We start from the raw sequence: 17,009 nt of genomic DNA, 5'->3' as shown, positions 1-17,009 counted from the left end.
AATTACAGGAGGAGGCATGTTACCCTAATTAGGAATTGGAGGTCTTCTGCATAGGCTGCATGTTAAAAGCCATTATTCTGCGACAGAGGTATGTTTTCACAAATAGCATATATTTAATAAACCTGTACTTCACGAAAGCTGAGCACAGATTCCCACAGAGCTGACTGAACTCTCCACTCTGGGAATCTTAAGACTTATTTTAAAATAACAAATGTTATTATTGTCTCGTGAAGGGTGGTCACATAATCGTCCAAGAGGTGTGCTCTGTACAAGAGCCTACTGACACTAATCAGAATCTACTTTATTGTCCACATACACAGCTAATTTTCCTTTGGCCTCACTGAGGCAACAATAAAATTTTGTATACACAAAGTAAACAAAACATTTAGCTAATTTTACAGGTGTATACAATCAATGTAATATAAATAACAATACCATACAGGACAATAGAATGTAATATGCTCTCAATGCATTGCTGTGAAGGGGCTCACACATCAGAGTTTAAAAGAATAATGACACTCAAAAGGAATGACTTCTTAAAAATGTTTTTGTATGCTTTAGGACTTTAAAATGCCATCTGAATGGTAAATTTTCAAATTGAGAGTGTAGTGGATGTGAGGCATTATTAACTATTAACATTTGTATCCTTAGCCCCCTGTGGTGACACAGAAGAATTAAACAGATTTATGACAAGAGGATATTAGATTGATTTCTGTTTCAACAGCATTAAAAACATCCATGAGACATATTCAATGTGATATTTCAAGAATATTAAGATGTATAGTAGTATAACAAAATTATATAATTTTACTTCACTTTGCATTTGGTTAGTCAACATAATGAGAGACTCGTTTATTCAATAAAAATGCCTTCTTGTGTAATGAAGATAGCTTGCGTTTGGAATTGATAGTTTGAAAAGTAACTGAATGCTCCACCTTAGTGAAGTCCAGGTGAACAAGAGAGGAACAGTGAAAGAAAGGATTAAAGGCCATCACAGCAGCTGACCAGTGCAGTGAAGTAGCTCCTCATCTGCGGAATTATTTAATTCATCATTCAATACATAAAGAGAGCTTCGCTAAGGCTAAAGTTGTTTTTCATAATTACTGTACTTAATAGCAAACCTTGCTTCCTCACTATGCCTACAAATGTTTGCAAAAGATGTGTGCTTACAAAGGATATCTGTAATATCTAACAGCTAACAGCACAAATAGCATGAGCACATAAACAAACGAAAATGACTTGATAATGACTTTCTTCAACATAGAGTAATCTGTGATCAGGGTATGATTAGGGCTGATACGGTACTTGTCATTTCAGTTTTAAAATTTGCACTAAATTTGCTTTTCCTGACACAAGAAAGGTCCAAAATCCAACACAATTCCAGTGTGTTCAGATATACACACTTTAGGATTAATTTTAAGTTGCTTATAATCAATAAATAGCCATAACAACTGTAAACAAGAAATTTACCCTTTCAGCGTTAAAAAAGAACTGTACTGTGACCATTACTGTTGTACTGTACATTGAAAATGTATGAAGGGATTTTTCCAAAAATGTTATCTTGCCTGCCCTCTTCCCTCTGGTAAAGCCTTGGATGTAATAAGAAAGCTACAGTTATTAAGTCAGACAATAATCCAACACATAATGCAACCAGCCAGAGTTTGTTTTGAGAGGCCCTGCAGTCTCTTTGCTTAGCCACAGCTTTGCACTTTGCAAGTTCAGTGCATCACACAGCTGTGATCCCATGCTAGGCTCACATGATGCAGCTGGCCATAAGCTCATTGCTGGTATACAAGTCACAGTGGAAGGCGAGCTGAAAAATCACGTCTAACAGACATCCCAACAGGCGAAACGTTTTTCACTTGCGTTTGTTAACAAGCAGCTAAATATTCAGAGAAACCGAATGAGGAAATGACCCTGTCCGTTGGAGGACTTTAAAACTCCTGTGATGCTGGAGCTGGATGTCCATCCCGCCGCAGTTACGTTTGAGATAACTGGACTTTCAGAAGCACAGCTGAAAGCACCAGCTGGGGTATGACAGGAGAAATGTTCCCATGCTGAGTAGAAACAGAAATGTGGCCCGAGTCTACCACAAATCAGGAAGGAGAGAGACTTTTCAGTACCACAAGATACTAAATGTCCAGCCAAAGAAAATAGAGGAGCAGGAAAGTCCCACAGAGGGTTGATGGATTCTCAAGGCAAGGACTGGCTAAGCTTGGTGAATGTAATATCAAACGGCCAAAACAAGCAACAGACCTCACAAATCCACACACTCTCCTCCACAGACCCCCTATTCATGTGCTCACTATAGCAGCTAATGAGGAGCTCAAAAGATTATGGTACAGATAATTAACCCCATTGAAAGCATTTGCCTATATGGTCAGACTCGATCAGGATCTATCTTTCTGCTTTTTCAGGATGCGTAAGTTTTACATTAATTATAACGGAACACACAAAAAGAAAAACGATTATAGTCTGGTACAGTAAACCCAAATCAGAACTTAGAATAATAACTTTGAACTGCAAAATTGGATTTATTTGATTTACTCACAGAGTAGCACAATACTGGCACACAATATTTTTTGGAATGAGAAGAAGCAACATCTCATTTTCCTCCCTTATGACTTGTACAGTCTTTCAGACAGAGACAAAAAAACAGGAATTTTTATTACCGGTTTTCAGAATGACAATTTAGTTTGCTAGTCATTTATTCGCTTGATTTTCCCAACAATAAATACAAAATTGTTTGTTCCTCAAAAAAGCCATAAGCACTGAATTGTTACGGACTGAGGACATTTGCTGTGGAACAAAATGTCTCTCAAACATGAGAAGCTGGCAGTATAAATACTTTTTAAGTGCCCGTAACACAGAAGCAATAAAGGTGATTTTTATTTACCTTTTACATTTTTAATGTGAATGGAAATGTAGCTCATTATGAAAACTTCCACCCATCCATTTTTTAACCGCTTCATCTCATTCAGGGACACGGGAGGAGCAGGAGTCTATCCCACCAAGCAACGTCTTTGGACTGTGGTAGGAAACATCTTGTGATCAAAAATTAATCTGCAATTAATTCAATCGGCAATGGAAGAAACATTTCCCAAAAAACTGAATACATCTCAGTCATCCGAGTCTTCAACGTCTATGTCTTAGTCTCTGTAACATTACATAGGTGATATACTGTACATGCAGGTCACAGAGTCAAGCTCTTGCATGGCTACCATTAGCATCAATAGCTGCAAGGCATGTGCCCTCCATAGAGATTCTCACATTGGTGTGGAAGTCTTGTGGTATGTTTTTAGAAATATTCACTAGTTCTGTGTGCAGGTCTAGCAGGCATCGAAGACAATGGTCCAGCCCATCCCACACACTAGATCAGAGAAGAACCTGGCTAATCAGTCATTGAAGGAGCAGAATCTGTGGCGGTTGCAAAAACACTCACACAACAAAGAAAAAGTAAAAATGTGCTCACAAACAATAAGTCTGTTTCACTATGAGTGGATGTAACACCTCTACAGGCTGGCACAAACCTACACCAAGACAGCCCATGTACACAGCATGACATGCCCTGAAATGTGCTCTATGATTGACATTAAGATTAGCTTTGTCACATCTCAGAAGTGCACTGATTGTCTGTCTGTAGCATTTGTGTGTCTCAGCTTGATTAGGAATTTTGGGACCTTCAATATTTATTCATGACTCATGACTCATGACAGTGCAAATGTAAAGGTACAGTACACTTGACCAGGGATGTCACTTGGATGCCACGCAGGTTAATGCCACCAGTCTTGGGGAGGTGGTATTTGCAGTTGGCAGAAAGGTCCTTGCTGTTAATAGAGTGACATCTAATTTCAATGTCTCTGAGGTGCTCAGATGGGAAGTTGCCAACAAATCAGTCCTTTTCCATGTTTGAATGCTGTGAGTCCTTATATAGTTATTGAAAAGGTCAACGACGAGACAGTGCAGTGGATTTCTGTGAAGAGGCTTTTTATAGCACATTGCCCAGATCCAATGTACTTTGGTGATTTAGAGTCTGCTGTAGAATGATGCCAAGCATGGACTAGTTTTCACCAGCCATTGATATTTAGAGAGACAGAGTTATATTTTTGACCTTTCATGAAGAGATAAAAAATACAGCTGTCATTTTGAATACACAATAAGTATTCCCTTATTCATGGATTACAGAAGTAACCCACAAAAATATTAAACTATCAGATTTCATTTCATTGCTTTAAACTGTTATACATCGAAGGATAAAAACCATGAAAGGTTAATGCAATAGAAACTCAGACCTGTGTTCTGTTTATCCAATCCAAGTCAAAGATCCTTTATGTTGAGATTCATTGACATTATTTGAAAATGTATCAGGATGTTTCTCTATAGAGACAAATCATGCTGGTTTCAGATCTGTAATCTTTTTATTTCTGAAAATTATAGCCTAGGCCTTGTACTGTCCACAGTAACAAAACAGGAAGAAGTGAGTATTTACTTCCATCACTCATAATTTCATATGAGAAGTCAAATGACAGGAAGCAAATATGGAGGACATTGGTGAGAGATGAATACAAAGTCACAAATGTTTCTCAAACGTAATCACTAGTTGGTGCAGCTAAACTTTATGGACACTGTTTTGACTATTGATCCTGCAATATAATTAGCTTTTAAACAGTTTTGTGTAATTCAGTACTTGTAGTCTAGGTTTTGTTTTAAACTTAGGTCCTCTATGTTTACACTTTGAGACATGACAAGACATAAAAAAATGCATATGTAGAATGTCCAGTCCAGAAACTGCAATTCCAGGACAGCCACAACCAGGAAACTGTATCATAGTTTGGACAATAATTTGCGTTTGACACAATGTTTTGTTCCAAAGTTTTATCACCATGGCAACCAGACGTTTTGGCAGGACCAACGTCTGCAACTTGAAAAACAGTAAAAGGAATGACATGCATTACCATTTCAAATAGTTCTTGTCAGTAAAATTCACTCCAGGTGTTAATAAAGGCCCTTCCGAGTGTCCAGTAAAGTGTTAACATTCCTCTGTCCCTGACTGCTTTTAGCACGGCATTGTATTGTGCAAGCCCTGTCAGGGCAGTAACACAAGTCACTCATCTCAGTCAACACATGACGCTGATTACACAATAGGCATTTGGGTTATCATGAGAGAAAACTGTTTCACATTGCTCTGTGTTTAACTTACAAGTAAACTGCTAGCAATCTTCTCAAATCACACGGAACGATATAAGAAGTCCATGATTCTAGTTTGCAGAAGTAATAAAATTGAAGTCAGAGCTGATCTGCAAAATTGCCTTCCAAGACTGACACCAAACATGCAAGCGTTATGGACACCATACTAAAGCAAAACAGTTTACCTAAAAGTCTACCCAAGGTATTATGATGTCATCAGTTTCCTAATATCTAACCATAGGAGGGTACATAACTACGTTTCAAAACCTGCAACATTGTGCTTTGATGATATTATCAAAACATTTTTTGTACACACAGAGTCAATATAATGCTACAGATTGCTTAAAAAAGCAATTGGGGAAGGCTTTAGCAATCCTGTCCTGTGTTTGCTCTTCCACAATATCATTAATTAGTAGCCAATTGCTGGAATGCACACACTTCACATAAACATCTAAATTCCTGTTTTGTCACTTAAGTCAACACTGTTAAAAGGAGCCCGCATGCTCTTTCAAGTGAAACATCAGCTAACCAGACCCACATTCACTACATCAAACATAATATTTAAAGGACTGACTGAACTTTCTGGTAACTCGTGAGATCTGTGTGTATAACAGATTCCTAGAGATGCCAGAATTAGGAACTATAGAATCAAAGAATTATCTTTCCTTATTGTTTTTGGTAGGCATATTTTGTTACAAAGGAACAAGTAAAGGTTTAGCTGCTGATGCAGTGAACTACTTGAGCATATTTTGTTATAGGAGTATGTATTTTAAACATTTTTCTATAAATATTAAACTGGTTTCAGACAAGTCTGTAAAACATTTAAAAAATAATTGTCACAGTTTTAGAGAATGTAATAAGGCATTAAATAGCTTAACACTACTAGTAACTTACCTTCTGTGTTGCATCTTTAAAGGAGTACAGTATTTTAAAAAAATGTTTTTGGAATCAATGGAGTCTGACAGCATAGTAGTTATAATATTATCAAGAAAGGTGTTGGTGACCTTCATGATTTAGGGAACTTTGATCTTAATATTTACAAGTGAAGGAAGATAAATAGTCTGGCTTAGTGTGTAACCTAAAGGAAGAAAGGACTATAAATATAGAGGTGGTAAGGTGGGTAGTTACATTTCACCATATATAAAAGGAAGTTATGGGCAACACTGGGGTGCTGAGTTCAATTCTGCAACTGGGGTGCTATCTGTGTGCAGTTTGTATGTTCTCCCCATTTATGTGTGGGTTTTCTCAGGGTGCTCTGGTTTTCTCCCACAATCCAAAGACATACTGGTAGGTTTATTGGCTTCTGATAGAACTAGTGTTAACGTCTGTATCTTTGGACCTTGCAAGAGACTGGGGCCTAATTCAGGGTGTATCCTGCCTTGTGCTTCTCGCTTGCCAGGACAGCCTTTGGTTCCCAATGAACCTGTATTAGATAAAGTGGTTGGAAAATACACAAGTAAAAGGAAGATTCTGAGTTGTTAACTAGGCTGAAATGATTTGGAATGCTGCAGTTCAGCCTCTTCTAAGATAGATATATATACTGTATATGGATTTGAAATATGGACACTCATGGCTCAGAATATGCAAAAACCCTAATCAACACAACACCACATGAAAAGGTACAGGATATGATATAACTCACAATTTAAGACGGGAAAGGAAGAAACAGGTTAGAGAGCACATAGCCACTGACATCACTGAGAAATCATGTGTGTGTAGTGAACAAATCCCCAAAAATGCTAGAGACACACAGAAGTGTTGGAGTAGGAGAATTCTACATAGGCACTGCTGTATTTTTAAAGTCTTTATAAATACAAAGGAAGGCCCGAGTCAGACGCAGATGAGAAAACATAACCTGTCGTTTTATATCTGTCTAAAAACTCAAATGGGAATACATTTATTACAACTACCGTACTACTAACAGCATTCCGCACTTAAGACATTGAGCTTAGATATCTACTAACACTTCAATTAGCTGCAGCGTTTTTAAATTGTGGGAACTATCCTAAATATAAGTCAAAGTGTTTAAGGATTAGTGTACACAATAATTTACAAACTATTTCTGAAAACATTTGTTATCTTCTGAATTTGTCCACTTAATTTTAAAGCTGCATTTTAAAATAAAATATATCATATCCGATAATCAAAGTTATTCTTAACATTAAATACTCCTTGTTACCCCAGATATTGTCTAGCATACACATTTTGAATATCACTTTCATGGACATATAATTATTTGGGGAAAATTTGAAACAATGGGAGAATCAAATGACCATACAGTGGTTTCTTTAGATAAAAGGGTGGTATATATGTATGTCTTTTTCCATGCCTTTTACAAGAAAAAAGGAAACTTTAAAAAATATATATTCTATGCCTTCAAAGCCCTATAATTTTACAATTCTAAATTACACAGAACACGAGCCCAGTTAACAATAATGACACTGGACTGTACAACCCAAACATTCCAAATCATGCTTGTTTGTGCCACAAAACAAACTTCTGTGGTATCCTCCTTGGATTTAGAAGAAATTACCTAACAAACCAGGAGGTTCTGAACTCATGTCAACTGCAGCAAATAAATCACAATTATGAATGTTTTATGCCCCATCCATCCCATAACATTTTTAACCCTCAAGTGCTGAGGTCCTGCAAGTTTAGAAGCACTTTTTAATTAGAGCCTGTAGATGTTCATATATTGTATTGTTTCTATGCTATGCTACAATTATGGAATGAGATACCCATCTTTGTAATGGAAGTGTGTTTAACTCTTGGATTAATTTTTTTATTGCTAGTTCAATGTAATTGTTTTTGCTATTTCTTTATTTTTAAAGAAAATTAAACTTTATTTTCTTCACAGCTGTTTTTTTTTTGCTATTGTCTCATTCCTTTTACACCTATGTCATCATGATTTTAAACTATTAAGTGCTACTTTACTTCTATTATGTGTAAGGATATGTAAACAATAATTAGCACTAAACAAGAGGATCATTTGAATGATGATAAGATTCTGCAGGATAGTCTGCATGGATTTAGAAAAGACTCGTTTTGTTTAACTTGTTAGACCCAACAGTAATAATACAGTATTTCTATACAGAGTATATGATATAGCATTTTAAATTTTTTCAGAAGGCTTTTGATAAAGGTCCACATAAAATATTAATTATAAGACTGCTAACAGTGGGCATTATAGGATGTGTATACTTGCAAGGAGAATTTGTTCATGGATGAAAAAACAGAGTACAGGAAAAGAGGCTAATGCTCTGATTGGGGTGATGGAGTACCTCAGGGTACTGTTCTTGCACCACTGCTCTTGCTAAATTATGTAAATGATTTAGAATCTATCTAGAGATCTAGAGTCTATTTAGCAGATAAGATCACTGATCACTGAACACTGAGATTATACCAAAATATGATTAGCAAACATTGTAGAAGCTGCAAAGGAAATTCAGAAACACTCGAACAAAATCCAAGACAGGGGACGCGTGTTAAATGACATTTAAAGTAGGCAAGTGTACAGTTTTATATGAAAGTAGCAGAACTATTAACTATAATGTTTATATACACCATAAATTAAAAAATTATATTGAGCTATAATTACATAGGTAAATATATTTTTAGGAACAAGTAAAGGTTTATTCCATGAAGAAAAGAGGAGAAAAGAAACACAGAGTTTTGGCTACAGAACCTTCTTGGGTGTCAGGCTCCACAGCGGAAACGTTGTGTTTCTTTCCTTCTCCTTTCTGCGTGGAATGAACCTTTACTTGTTCCTTTGCAGCCTACGCATGCTGACACAACCGCCTACTTAAAATATATATTTATATATACACTAAACTTGAATAAGATAACTGGAAAAGACTTAGATGTTCATAATGACACATATTTTCTACCTACAGTATAGACATCGTGTGAAAGCTACTGAGCCATGCTGCCAAAGCTGCTAACCTGCAATGGTTCTTTCTCAGATCAATCAGCTACTTGTAACCAAATGCCCTGGATGGGATGAATTACTTCCTCTTGTTTATAACCTTTCTTATGTTTTTCTGTTTACTATTGTCAATGTATTAATTCAAGTAAAGCACTTTGCGTGATATTTGTTAAAGGAACCATAAAGCAATAAAGACTGACTGATTCAAGGCAAATTGTGTATAACACTGCTTTGACAGAATTAATTCCTCTCACTGTTTTACTCAAGTCTAAACTCAGATTATCCTTAGGGATAAACTCTATGACCCTTCTGAATAACTGTTATTATGGTCACATAAGGCTGTTTTTACTATAGTTTCAACTGGAGTCTTGATGAGTAAGCAATTCTGGGAAAGAAATAAGAAAATATGCTGGCTGGTGTTCCATTTCAATAGTGGTGGATGGTTATTCACATTAAAGCTAAATAAAGTACGTTTTGCTAAATCAAAAGGAAGATCTCTACTAGAATGTGATAATTTCGCAAACACTTCAGATAAGGCTGAAATGACAGAGATACAGATCTCTTGGTATGTGAAAGTTTCCTATGAATAGTTTGCAGTCTCATGAGAAATCAGTTATGCTGTGAAACACTTTTCCCCTTTAGTTATTTAATCAAAAAGTAAGAGGAAACAATGAACGTAGCCTAACCTTTCACATTTGTAATGTGCTTTAGAGAGTGTATATCTAACCAAAGCAAATATTATACATTTTTTGGTCACACAAAGCGTTTTCTTTTTGACTTTTGCCAATGAACCCGTGGACAGCAGCCAAGTATTTTAAGGATTAGGGAATGGGATTCCTCATTTTATGATTTTAAGTTTAATGTGATAATTTTGCCATGCTCTGCATTTGTCAAATTATGTTTCTCTTTTATATTCTGTATGTGTTTAGCCAGATTTCATTCATTGTTCATTTTTCATCATCTCCATACCTTTCCTTGCAGAGTGGCTGCTGTTTGTGACTCACTCCGTCTGGTTTTCTCATTCGATGCTGGTAGTTTTGAAGGGCCTGAGAATCGTACTTTCATCTTCTGCTACATGTGTTCAACTGGCAGTGCCTCAGAAGGCACAAACCACTTTGTAGGGAGTAGCTGGTAAAAGCCAGCCACACTATTTTAGATTCCTAACCCTCCTAATTCAGTATTTACAAACTTAACCAGTTTTACTTACTAAACCATGATCTAGATCATTTAAATAAACTGCACTGTAACAGGGAATAATTGTTTATCATCCACAAGCAAAAATGAAGGTGTTGTCATTACTGATGTGAACGTTTTTTTTAATAATTTAATGGCACAGTGATCATATTAAGACTGAGGTTTAAGAGCAGCTCTACAGATAGTGATTTTCATTCAGGTTCCAGGAACAGAGAGATCCACAATCCCTGCTCTCCCAGTCAACTTTGGCTGTTATTTGGTTTCTCTGTGCCAATGGACTTTCATACTGTTCCTATCAATCTGGCACCTGCCCATGACCCCTGGCCTTGCCCTTGACAATCAGACGCAATGAGGATCCTCTCTCTATGGGCCTTGTTTAAAATAAGCACAGAGCTAAGCAAACAGGAGGACATTGGTCCACTGCGAAACCTGGTGTTTCCTGAGTGGTTACCATCACAAGCTCACAAGCAGAGGACAGAGAGTTTTACTAGGAAACAGCAAATATATGTCTCAAAAATCAGTGAGATACAATCATTGCAAAATCCATTTTCAAAAGATACGCAGCGCACTACAACCAAGTTGTAAAATTGTTTTCATGCTATTAAGCCTAGCAAGACTTGTTCCATTCTGCTTTTCTGGCCACTGTCAGCACTAAACATTTTATCATTCCAAGACTTCTTACATTCTGATGTGGCTTTTTGTTTATTATTCCTCTCAGCTAAAATGCATCAAGGGGAATATTTTCACAGGCCAACATGACAGAATTTTCCTGGCTTCCTATGTCTTTCTCTCTTCATCTAAATGTTTACACTGTGGTGAAGACAAATAAGGCCAAAAAACAAGATTCTAGAATATCTGTATTCCTGGTATGGAAACTAGAGGGGAATACAAACATGTTAACCTACAAGCCAACTCAGCAGAATGTTAAAAGGATGAGTAGGCCTCTTAGAGTCTGTTGAATAGCTGAATTAAGAAGGAAGGCTAACATCAACTTTGAAGGAGAAGAATGTCTCTGCATTGGTTTTTGTTTAAGATCAGCATCCTCAACAGCTTGGTATCTGGTTAACAGGTTAACTATCTGGTCAATAGTGAAAGGCATATTTGCCCTTTATAATTGTTTGTTAGGACTTAATAGGATTAACAGGAGGCAGGTATGTGGAGTAGTGGACTGGGCTCTTGTCTTGTAATTAGAGATTCATGGGTTTAAGTCCAAAGCATGGCCCTACTACTGCTGTACCTACAGTATCTCTGTTCCAGTATAACACCCAGCTGTATAAAAAGATGTTTGACTGTAGATGAACAATTGTTCTCACTTAATGTCCCTTTTCCAAATAGGACAGATGGACTGGCTGGATTCCTTTTGTTTGTATCCTTTCTTGTGTTCTTAAACGGACATTTAGTTATACTAATTCAGTACCAAAAAGGCATAATTGAGGGAGATGCTGTTGCAGATTTCTCGTATATTAGTTCTACACAATGTGCAGCATTTTCTCCTTCTGAAATACAGGAAAGAGATACAAAATAACGTCTGGAAGCCAGATCCTCTTTAAACGATGTATTTGTTTCATAAGCTGTCTGGCTGGGTTTTACACCAGGCTCATTGTTGTTAGTGATTGGGAGCTGTATGAATGCACACTAGCCTAGAACAGAACATAATATTCTTCTCAAGGGGCAGAAAGCTGAAAGATTCCAGAGACTAAAGAAGAAAGGGTGTTTTTCATTTTTTTAAATCTTATACAGTATTATGCATCAAAAACATAAATAATTAACACTTCATCAGTACACTGCAAGTATTCCTCTTCATCTGACAATTAGGGAGTGGACAGTTATTCTTGCTAGGATAAAGTGTGTCAGTAACCAAAAAAAAGATGTTGCTGTACACCAGCAATTTTCAAAGTAGAAGCATTTTTCAGTTTTTAAAGTCAAAACTTTTTTTTAGTTATCTGAGCTTTAGTCAGGCAAACATAAATCAAATACAGAAAATCAACATCACAGTTGTTCTTCATGTGGGAAAATTAAATTCTGGTATCTGTTGGAAGATGCCTCTTAAATTTGATTGAATGCCATTTAAGACGCATTCACTAAAATAACAAGGACAATGGAAGGTATTATTTTTTTTACAGCTACAACCATCAATTTCATAGAAGAAAGGACTAGCTCCAGCATGCTGGAATAAATACTCAAATTTATTTCAAATTAAAAAAAAAAGTCTGTTTGCATGGATTCAAAATAATTGCATACAGGCCTCCCATGCAGACCAAAAACAGCCATTAAAGACAAAGAAAACAATTATCACCAAGACACTACTTGTCCTCTTTCTCCCTGAGACAGAGCACTTTACCACATCTAGAACTTCTTATGTTGTATTAAAAGGAAAACTAAACATATTGCAATTAAGGAAAGTATAATGCCTTAAATAGTACCTTGCATCAAATCCTGCATGAGTTTACTTCAGCTACTTCAACTTGAGCAATAAATCAATGTAAAATCTCTTGAAATCCTGTTCTGAGAAGAGCCCAGCTAGTGAGGAAACAAGCTTTGATGGCTGAAGAGAAGGGACTGTGTCCAGAATATATATGCCGTAAAAATCAGTTTGTTTATAAAACTCATAACTGTTTATATACCAGCATATATCAAAAGTAGTTACACAGGTTAGAGATTTACTGTGTTCTCTACAGGCTATTCTGAAAGAGCTGCTTTAAACAGTTTAGATTTGAAGAAATGTAATTAGTTGTTGTGTTATTCTTTAATATTACAACAATATTTTATTGGCAGTAAAACAGTGCATGATGCTTTATAAAAATAGCAGACTGGTGGTTTGTTGAAAATGGTGGGAAATCTACCAACACTGAAGAAAAAAGTATCAGAAGAACACGGTGGGAGTTTATGCTTTGCTTCAAGAAAACGTCTGGTGTTTAGGTTTGTAATCAGGGCTTATTTTATCATTTTTTTCCATTTTACCATGATTTATGCAGTGAATTACCAGCGTTTAGTCTAATGTTACTACTTACACATCTGTGAAAATAGTGTGGAGTAGTAGTCAGGGCTCTGGACTCTAATAGTAGATGGTTGTGGGGTTTGAATCCTGGGTGAGACATTGCTGTTATACAGTATCCTTGAGCAAAGTATTTAAGCTGAGCTGCTGCAATAAAATACTCAGTTGTATTGATGAGTGCTAATGTAAGGTGCTTTGGATAAAAGCATCAAGAAAATAAATGGAAATGCTTCAATGTAATTTCACTAAGATGTAAAGTATTAAACTTTTAAGGTTTCATATACTGTAGTCCATCCATCTATTACTGAAAAGCAGCTTATTCCAAGTATGGTTTGCAGCAACCTGCGGCTTGCCGTTAAAGCACTGTGTGCCAGGCAAGGACTACACCCTGGATGCCAGTCCATTGCTGAGCACACACAACTACAAGAGACCAATTAACCAAGCCAATCTGTGTCAGAGAGCTGGGAGGAAGCCAGAGGACCTGGTGAAATCACAAATGGACAGGTGGAGAACATGCAAATCTTACAAGTCGTAGGGAGAAATTAAAATAACAGGTAGTGTTACTGTTAAAATATTAGAAATAAAGACACGGGATACAATTATCTGTAGCTTGTGGTCTTCCTCATTTACGTCTAGGGTAAAATAGTTTTCAAACATTCCAAAAAATACCAAATGCGAATAGGACATTTGACACTTTCACAGTCTGAGCAAATGTGATATTTAAGGCATCTCTTTACACTTCTTAATTAAGAGGATCACAGAACTGCAAATGTCTATTCACACAAATCACAGGCATTGATTTTTTATTATCAGTGACAATCTCCAGCGCAATGTACTTTTAGAATACAACGCAAACGCCGCATTGCCTCGATTCACGCCACCGGAATTTAACGGTAAAACCATCGGCTATTACAAGAGTTCAAAAAATGTCTTAAATCAACAAAATATCGTACCAACTCTAGGCAAAGTAATCAGTGCATTGAACAGGCTGGGGAGTGTTAGTTATTTAAATAACTAACCTGTTAAAATAGTAGAAATGAAGTCACCGGATAAACGGATCAAGTATCAGCTGTGGCTCATTTACTTCTGAGGGAACACGACAATACACGGTTGTATTTGACCTTCTAACTGCGTCAAAGTTCCATCCAACTGTCAAACTCCAGTACTACAGTCTGCTATTTAAAATACAGGTTTATTGACCTTTTTTATATCCCTTTTAACCATGGTGCATGGCCCTTGAAAGACATTTTGAATCTATTTCTTTGAGCATCACACAGACTCCATACAGAAGGTAATCTATCCAGAACCCAGGTGCTGTGAAGCAGCAATGCTATCACGCCACTGTGACACCTGGCTTCAGCTACTCTTATGAAAACACAGGATTGCTACAAATACCCCCAGCAGAATGAGAAAAACCTACCAAAAACCTTTAATGCATAACCAGAAAATGACTACTCTCGAAATTCTACCTTTAATACGATGAATGGAAAAAAAAATCAGTGAATGTATTACAGTGTATTTTTGTAATTACATAAAGATTCTCAGTGCACAGTATATTGCCTTAGAGCAGGGAGAGAGAAAGGTCTCATTGATTGACAGTGGCTCAATGCCATTCACCACAAAGCAGAACATTAAAAGTCAGTATGTCTCATTGGAAAGAGTTAGAGGAATGCTATTAACCCAATGGAAACAGGATTCATAAGAGGATGTCCTTCAAAGGTCAGTTAAGGATTTAACACCAAAAATAATGGGCACAGATTACATTTATCAGCCTCATCATCACTTGCCTACAAAATAGAAATTATGCATTTGATGCAGAAGCAATTTTTTTCAGAGCACCAATAGTCCCCATAACCCCTCTCTAAATTAAATGAAAGGATGGGAAATCTGACAGGTCAGAAAGTGTTAACCTTAATAGCCATTTTGATAAAACTATGAAGAAGTGGTTTTGCTTTTGGAAACTTTTGGTAGGCTAAATGAGATTCAAAGAATAGGAAGATATTTTGACATCAAGGGAGCGACTTTTTATCATTGAAGACTTCTACTGTTGCGATTCTGAAAGGAGCACATGCTAAATGCAAACTCTCATTAAAAAGACAAACTGCAGATTGCTTTAATGCCAGATGTTAAAGATCATGTACACTCCTATGCTAAAGTATGCTATCTTCAATTTCAATGACATTCAGTTTGTCTTTTTAGCGAATCTGCTTTCCTTTGGTCATTGTAAATAAAGATAGGAAGGGCTACAAATGTCATTCAATGCTGAGCCAAGTAGTACTTTTCACATGCGAGCTGAATATTCCAAAGTACACAATAGCCTCTGTGGATTTCATCCCTAGTCCTGGAGAGCACCTGTCAGACAGGTTTTGTAGAAAACCGCTACATCATTAACATCTAAGGACCTGAGGACCTGGATCAATTATTCAGATCATGTGGAACACAAATCAGAAATTCTTTCATCCATAAAGACTAGAACTCCCTTAATTGAACAAATTACTTGCTTGAATGAACAACAATGTCCAAATATTTCCAAAACTTTTGTTTTATGTGGCTATATGACTAACTGGACAGGGGCACTCCAGGACCAGGATAAGCAACCAGTGCTCTAGACGTATTACTGAGATTAATATTAACCCAAATCAGCGCAGCATCCCCTGTACAGAGAGTACAGGTAACCTGTGGAACATAAACATGAAATACCCTAGGACAACAACCTGGTGTTACAACAGCCATTTCAACATCATAATCTTGATTTTAGTTTACATCAGGACACAATCTTGTGAAAATGGCCATGTTTTTTAAAGCCAGAAATATGTGGCATCATCAAAAGACTCATAAGAGTGTGAATTATAATTAAATCAGAACTAGGCAATAAGTAGCTCACACTACACTCAAAAGGGAAGAAAACACCTACCAATTTCTACAAAACCTGGATCTGTTCTTGAAATGAGTATTCCAGGAATGAAACCAAAAGCACTTCTGGACAATCTGCTTTGCAGATCTCACATAAATGTGTATGCAGGTAATAATATGATGATATGACCTTCAGGCTTTTGTCAGAGTGATCAGATTAACTTTATCCGGTGTTCTGTTTGTTGTAAGGGTAGGGGGTGGTCTTCTTTCATATCTGGATGTGATTTTTGCCTATTTACCATGTTATAAGCTAGCTGTATCTTTAATGCATTTTGAAATACACAAAGGCACATATCGACAAGAAGATTACTGTACCTTTTCTCGGTTTTTCTAGTGCCATTTTTAAAATGCTGACCATTAGCCACTTGAGGGTCAAGACCAAAGTTTCTGATTGGAGCTTCAACAGGGATTCGCCTGAGCAAACTGATGCACTGGGCAGGGATTGTCAAGATAAGCCCCATGAGAGAAAGAACATGCAAACGTGATTCAACAGACGTCATGTCATGTCATTTGCCAAACCGCTTTATACCGCGGGAAGCTGGAGCCTACCCGGCAAGCAATGAGCGCAAGATAGGGTACACCCTGGACGGGGCACCAGTCCATCACAGGGCAAGTGCAAGCCAATCATACATGGGGACAATTTGGAGCCCATTGTAAAGGCTAAGGGGAGAAACGTGGCCCGGACACCGGGATAACTCCCTACTCTTATCGAGTAATGCCCAGGAATCTTTAATGACCACTGAGAGTCAGGACCTCGCTTAAATGTCTCATCTGAAAGACGGCACCCATTACAGT

The sequence above is a fragment of the Lepisosteus platostomus genome, chromosome 6, assembly GCF_059453375.1.
Source record: "Lepisosteus platostomus isolate fLepPlt1 chromosome 6, fLepPlt1.hap1, whole genome shotgun sequence".
In the NCBI taxonomy this organism is placed as follows: domain Eukaryota; kingdom Metazoa; phylum Chordata; class Actinopteri; order Semionotiformes; family Lepisosteidae; genus Lepisosteus; species Lepisosteus platostomus.
This window is presented reverse-complemented; position numbering follows the sequence as displayed.